The sequence below is a fragment of the Mustela nigripes genome, unplaced genomic scaffold, assembly GCF_022355385.1.
Source record: "Mustela nigripes isolate SB6536 unplaced genomic scaffold, MUSNIG.SB6536 HiC_scaffold_857, whole genome shotgun sequence".
Classification (NCBI taxonomy): Eukaryota; Metazoa; Chordata; class Mammalia; order Carnivora; family Mustelidae; genus Mustela; species Mustela nigripes.
Window position 1 is genome coordinate 1 of NW_026740264.1, and position 6,665 is coordinate 6,665.

General features: G+C 37.3%; 1 pseudogene; it reads right to left on the minus strand.

Moving 5' to 3' along the window:
* Positions 1-2,533: 2,533 nt before the first annotated feature.
* On the minus strand, positions 2,534-3,980 carry LOC132008746 (protein FAM98A-like; annotated as a pseudogene).
* Between the last annotated feature and the right edge of the window lie 2,685 nt (positions 3,981-6,665).

Sequence of the window (6,665 nt, forward strand, 5' to 3'; positions counted from 1 at the left end):
TATATATATATATATATATATATAGTGTCTACATAATATATTATATAGACACATAATATATATCTTCCTCTTTCTCCATTCATCTACCAATGGACATTTGAGCTGCTTTCATAATTTGTGTATTATAAATAATGCAAATATAGACATAGAGATAATTGTATCCTTTTGAATTAGTATTTTTTGTATTTCTGGGTAAATACCCAGTAGTGCAATTAATTTCTGGGTAGTTGGGTACCCCTATTTCTAACTTTTTGAGGAACCTAGATACTGTTTTCCACAGTGGTTGCATGAGTTTACATTGCCACCAAACCTCAAATACCCAAAGCAATCTTGAAAAAGCAAAGCAAAGTTGGCGGCATCCCAATTCCAGACTTCAAGTTATACTATAAATCTGTAGTAATCAAAATAGTATGGTACTGGCAAAAAACAAAAACAAAGACAAAAACAACAACAACAAGAGAACCACATAGATCAATGGAACACAATTTAAAAAATCCCAAAAAGAAACCCACAGTTATATCATCAATTAATCTTTGACAAAACAAGAAACAATATTCAATGGGAAAAAGATAGTCTCCTGGCACCCGGGTGGCTCAGAGGGTTAAAGCCTCTGCCTTTGGCTCAGGTCGTGATCCCAGGGTCCTGAGATCGAGCCCTGCATTGAGCTCTCTGCTGAGCAGGGAGCCTGTTTCCTCCTCTCTCTCTCTCTGCCTGTCTTTCTGTCTACTTGTGATCTCTGTCTGTCAATTTAATAAACACCATCTTAAAAAAAAGAAAGACAGTCTCTTCAACAAATAGTGTTGGGGAAACTGGTCAGGTACATGTGGAAGAATTAAACTGGATCACTTTTTATAAAAAAGAAATAGAAAAATTTGAACAGAACAATTACCAGCAATAAATTTGAATAAAAAATCTCCCAACAAAAAACAACCCAGGATTAGATGGCTTCACAGGAGAACTCTACTAAATATTCATTCATTCATTCATTCACTTATAGAGGACACACAAATACTTTACTGCTCACCTTTCACACAAAACACACTTCCAATTTTCTTTTACGGTTTGACAGTGTTTATGTATACAAATCCCACCAAGAAGCTTCATGTAGATTTCAGTAAGTAAATGTAAAACATCAACTCAACCAGGCTTTTTTTTTTTTTTCCCCAGCAATAATAAAGGACCTCCTGAACTAAGCAAAAATCCATCCTCTTACTTAGTAGTACATTTCTTCCATCACAAAAATGTGTTCTGGGGGCACCTGGATGGCTCAGTGGTTTGGGCTGCTGCCTTTGGCTCAGGTCATGATCTCAGGGTCCTGGGATCGAGCCCTGCATCGGGCTCCCTGCTCCGCAGGAAGCCTGCTTCCCTCTCTCTCTCTCTCTGCCTGCCTCTCTGCCTGCTTGTGATCTCTGTCTGTCAAATAAATAAATAAAATCTTTATAAAAAAAATGTGTTCTGGCCAAAGCAAGCTAACTTATATTTGCTGAGCCAGTGGCATAAACTCATGAATAAAACAAATTTCAGTTTTCTGTTTCTTATAACAGATTTCAAGTAAAGATAAGGTTTTTTTTTTTTTGTTAAAGATTTTATTTATTTATTTGACAGAAATCACAAGTAGACAGAGAGGCAGGCAGAGAGAGAGAGGGAAGCAGGTTCCCTGCTGAGCAGAGAGCCCGATGCGGGACTCGATCCCAGGACCCTGAGATCATGACCTGAGCCGAAGGCAGCGGCTTAACCCACTGAGCCACCCAGGCGCCCCAAGTAAATATAAGGTTTAAGGAGGAATTTGTTTTGAGTGGATACATGTCAGTTTGAGTTGTTATACTATAAAAATGCCTACAGGTACTGTACATTCATGAAATAGTTTGCTTTTAGAATCCTTATAGATTTTGGCCATGTTCAAGGTTTTCAGAGTTGAGCATATGATACAGTATCCCATTATATGGACAAAGCTACTGAATGTGCTATCTGCATAAAAGCTCATTTAATAGGAAATGACCTGAACTCTATCATGAAACAAATGTGGCATCATGTCTCTGAATAAAAAGCCAGTCAGAGCAGAACTGTGTTTGGAAAATAGGCATTAGAATACATTAAGGAAAACATATATAAATGGATTGTTTGAGGAAGTTTCCTAGGTGTAAACCTAAAAAAAGTCTAGGTGAATCCTCATTTCCAAAACTTCTTTTTGAAAACTACTTATTCAAGTAATTTCTTCCTAAAAAATGCATATTCTGACTGTGGAATTAATCTACTGATCAATTAAAGGAAGTTTTGATTGCCTTTTTAAAAGTTCTTTATATAAAAGAGAGATGTTAAGTAAGATTATCAAACTGTGTTACATAAATCCTTAAAAAAAAAAAAAAAGTAAACCCAGCAACAGAATTGAGTGAAGACCTATAAATACTTATGCCAAGCAAGAATCTGCCTTCCACCTGTGGTCTCACATTAATTCTAAATTGATGCTGGGCTCAGGATTCTGAAACTAAGTTTCTATTACTTGAGCTCTAGCAAAGTGTAAGGTTCTGTGGCCTCAATTTGCATTTCTTTCCTCTCTAAATTCAGAATGATTATACTAATAAACTCCATGCTGAACACACTGTTCAAATTGTTCCCCTTGGTGATAATTCTGGCTCTACATTCCTCTTCAACCTCCTCCCTGGCCTCCACATCCACCTTGGCCTCTGTGACCACCTCTCTCTCCACGACTACTGCCTTGATCATTATGGCGCTCACTGTCTTGGTATCTATTGTCCTGCTGGCATCCATCACACTGGTATCCACTTTCTGCTTTTATAGATGTTTGGAAGTCACCATAACCACCACCTTGATAGCTACCACTGTGGCCACCATGATAGGCACCTGGCTGGAAACCAGAATCTCAATAAAAACCATCTTGGTAGCCACCTCTTTCTCCACTCCTTCTACCTGTCCAGGCACTTTGATGCTTATTTAATTTTCTTCCCCTATGGCTACTATGGTCATAGCCACCACATTCCTCTCTCTCCTCCTTTTTCATGACATACTTGATCTCCATATGATGAATTTTTATAACCATCTATCCCTCATCCTTAGCCTCCTACTTGCTGCTAGGGGCCATCTTGCCTTTTCCAACAGGAAGGCATCTCTGGAAGTGGAGGTCTACCTCCTCTGTCAGGTTCCCTGCCCATCAATACTTTATTGATGGCACAGGCAGTCTTTTCTCTTAGAGAGTCACTGCTTGTCCTTAAAATCTTCAACAAGTCTTATCTTGCAGTCAAAATATTAGCAACAGAAGTAGTACTTTTAGGAGAAAAAATCGAGCTTTTTGTCTGGTAGACCTTTGCTGATTTTTCTATTAGCTCTGTCAGACCATTCAAAAGACTGGACACTGACATGCAAATGTTTTTTAGAAGCTTTCTCTGAACTGCATATTCATTGGCTATGGCTTTGTTAATTGATTCTATCTTTTCCCAGTGTGTGGTCCAATTGACCTCTTCAATAAAGTTTTTCCCACATGATTGGAAAGAACTTTTGCTTATGTCTCCCTTAATATTTTTAATCATATATATATATATGCCTATCAACACTTGAAAGACCTCACTACTGCCTCCTTCTTGAGCTTTTATGGAGGAATATTCACACAGAGTATATTCTGGTAGCTTTTAGTTCTGAGATGAGGTATGTAAGCAAAAGGAGGCAATTCTTCTGAGGCACTTGGTCACATCTGCAGATGTTAATGATAGATATGGACAGTTCATCTTGCCTAGTAGCCCACTCACCCCTAGCTGGAATTCTTCAGCTTCACTCAGGCTGTTAGTGGTTTGCACATTTTCCTCTAGTTTACAAAACACTCTTAATTCAGAATCCAGTTAAGCACAGAGTTTGGCAAACTCTGCCAGAGACAGAGCACCATCTTCCAAAAATGGACACTTTATTACTTAGATCTTCCAATGACTCCAAAATGTCAGTCTCCATGAGGTCACCACAATCAAATGTGACTTATTCCTGGGCTGAGAGGGTGTTTCAGTATTCACAAATCAATCAACATGATACACCACATTAATAAAAGAAAATATATGAACTGTATGATCCTTTTAATAGATACCCAATGCCAGGGTAAAACAGTATATTGAGCTCTAGGTGTGGCCTCATGACTTATTTTTCAGATAACATTTCCCTTTTATTTCTTTTCTGTTTCTTATGCTTTTTCTCTTTTTTTTTTAACTTCTCCTCATTTCAGCTAGATGTTTATTATATCAATTTATATCTCATAGTCGCTTTTTAACATGTATTTTTAAACCTGTATTTTTATAGATAAGATTTATTTTAGTCACTTTTTCACCGAATTCAATTTTACCTTTATATATATACAATTCTTACCTTCCTTGTAATTTTGAGATGTAATGTACTTTAACAACAGACCAAAATACACCCAGGAACAGCTGAAACACCTGTTTTGTCCACAAGGGGAGATTATAGTCCCCATTCCCCTACAGTCTTTTTATTTTTTTTTAATTATTAGATTTTACTTTTGTGTTTCATTTTGGCTTTGTTTTTCATGGTGGCTTCTGATCACACCGGATTTTGCTAGCGTGTTGTTGGGTCATTGTTGATATTTTGGACTCTGCTCATTCAATCCACCATCCCTCAACATAATGGCTAGGAGGAGGAACTCTCAACAAAGAAAAGAAATAGAGACAATGTCCTCTGCCACAGAACTAATCGATATGGATATAAGCAATATATCAGAGTTAGAATTCAGGAGAGCAATCATAAAGTCAATAGGTATATTTGAAAAGAGCATCCTGCATGGAGCACTGGGTGTGGTGCATAAACAATGAATCTTGGAAAACTGAAAAAAATAAAATTAAACTGAGATTTTAAAAGGTAATAATTAAATATTAAAAAATGAAAAGAGCATTAGTGATGATATAAAATCTCTAAGAGCAGAAATGATACCTAATCAGGCCAAACTTAAAAGTGCTATGTAGATGCAGTCTAAACTGGGTCCTCTAACAGTCAGGGTAAATGAGGCAGAAGAGAGATTAATGATCTAGAAGATAAGCTGATGGAAAGGATTTAAGTTGAGGAAAACAGTGATAGGCTACTGGTAGCACATGAAAAAAGGCTTAGAGTGATTAATGATGCCACTAAACATTCCAATGTCAGAATTGTTGGAATCCCCAAGGGGATGGAAAGTGAGAGAGAGCTAGAAGATATATTTAAGCATCATAGCTGAGAGCTTCTCGATTTGGGGAAGGAAACAAGCATTCAACTCCAAGAGACAGAGAGGATCTCCCCAAAAATCAATAAAAATAGATCAACACCCTGAAATATAATAGTAAAACTTCAAATTTTAAAGCTAAAGAAACTATTCTAAGAGTAGCCAGGGAGAGGAGTTTCCTTACATAGGGAGGGTGGAACATCAGAATAACATCAGACATGTCCACAGAGACCTGGCAAATCAGAAAGGGCTGGCAGACATATTCAAGGTACTGAATGAGAAGAGCTTGCAAGCAAGAATACTTTATCCAACCAGGCTGTCATTCAGAATGGATGGATAGATAAAGAGATTTCAGGACAGGCAGAAATAGAAAGACTATGTGACCACCAAGCCAGCCCTGCAAGAAATAATAAGGGAGACCATGTAAACAAAAAGAGACACCAAGAGTCACCTAGGCCAGAAAGAAACAGAGACTTTACAACAGAAACAGGGACTTTACAGGCAATACAACACTAAATTCAAATCTTTCAATAGTTATTCTGAATGTAAATGAGCTTAATGCTCCAACTGAAAGACACAGGGTGGCAGATTGAGTAAAAAAGCAGGATCTATCCATAGGCTGTCTTCAAGAGGATCACTTTGAACCTAAAAACACCTCCAGATTGAAAGTAAGGGAATGGAGAAATATTTACCACAATAATGGACATCAAAAGAAAGCTGGGGTAGCAATCCTCAGATCAGACAAATTAGATTTTAAACCAAAGACTGTAGTAAGAGATGCAGAGGGATATCATATCATATTTAAAGGGTCTATTCAACAAGAAGATCCAACAACTGTAAATATCTGCCCCAGACATGGAAGGAGTCAATTATATAAACCAATTGATAACTAAAATAAAGAAAAACATTGATAAGAACACATTAATTGTAGGACACCTCAAAACTCCACTCACAGCAATGGACAGATCCTCTAAGTAGATCAAAAATGAAACTAGAGCTTTGAAAGACACTTTGGACTAGATGGACTTTGTAGACGTCTATACAGAACATTGCCTCCTAAAAAAAGAGGATACACATTCTTCTAGAACACACATGGAACTTTCTTCAGAATAGATCACATACTGGGTCACAAATTAGGTCTCAACTGACACCAAAAGATTGAGATTATTCCCTGCATTTCAGACCAGAGTGCTGTGAAACTGGTACTCAACCACATGAAGTTATTTGGGAGAAACTCAAACACTTGGAAGTTAAAGAACATCTTGCTAAAGAATAAATGGGTCGACCAAGAAATTAAAGAAAAACTTAAACAATTCATTAAACCAGTGGGAATGAAAGCACATCAGTTCAAAATCTATGGGATACTACAAAGGTGGTCCTCAGAGGGAAATACATAGTCACCCAAGCATCTCTCAAAAAAATTAGAAAAATCCCAAATACACAAGCTAAACTTACACTT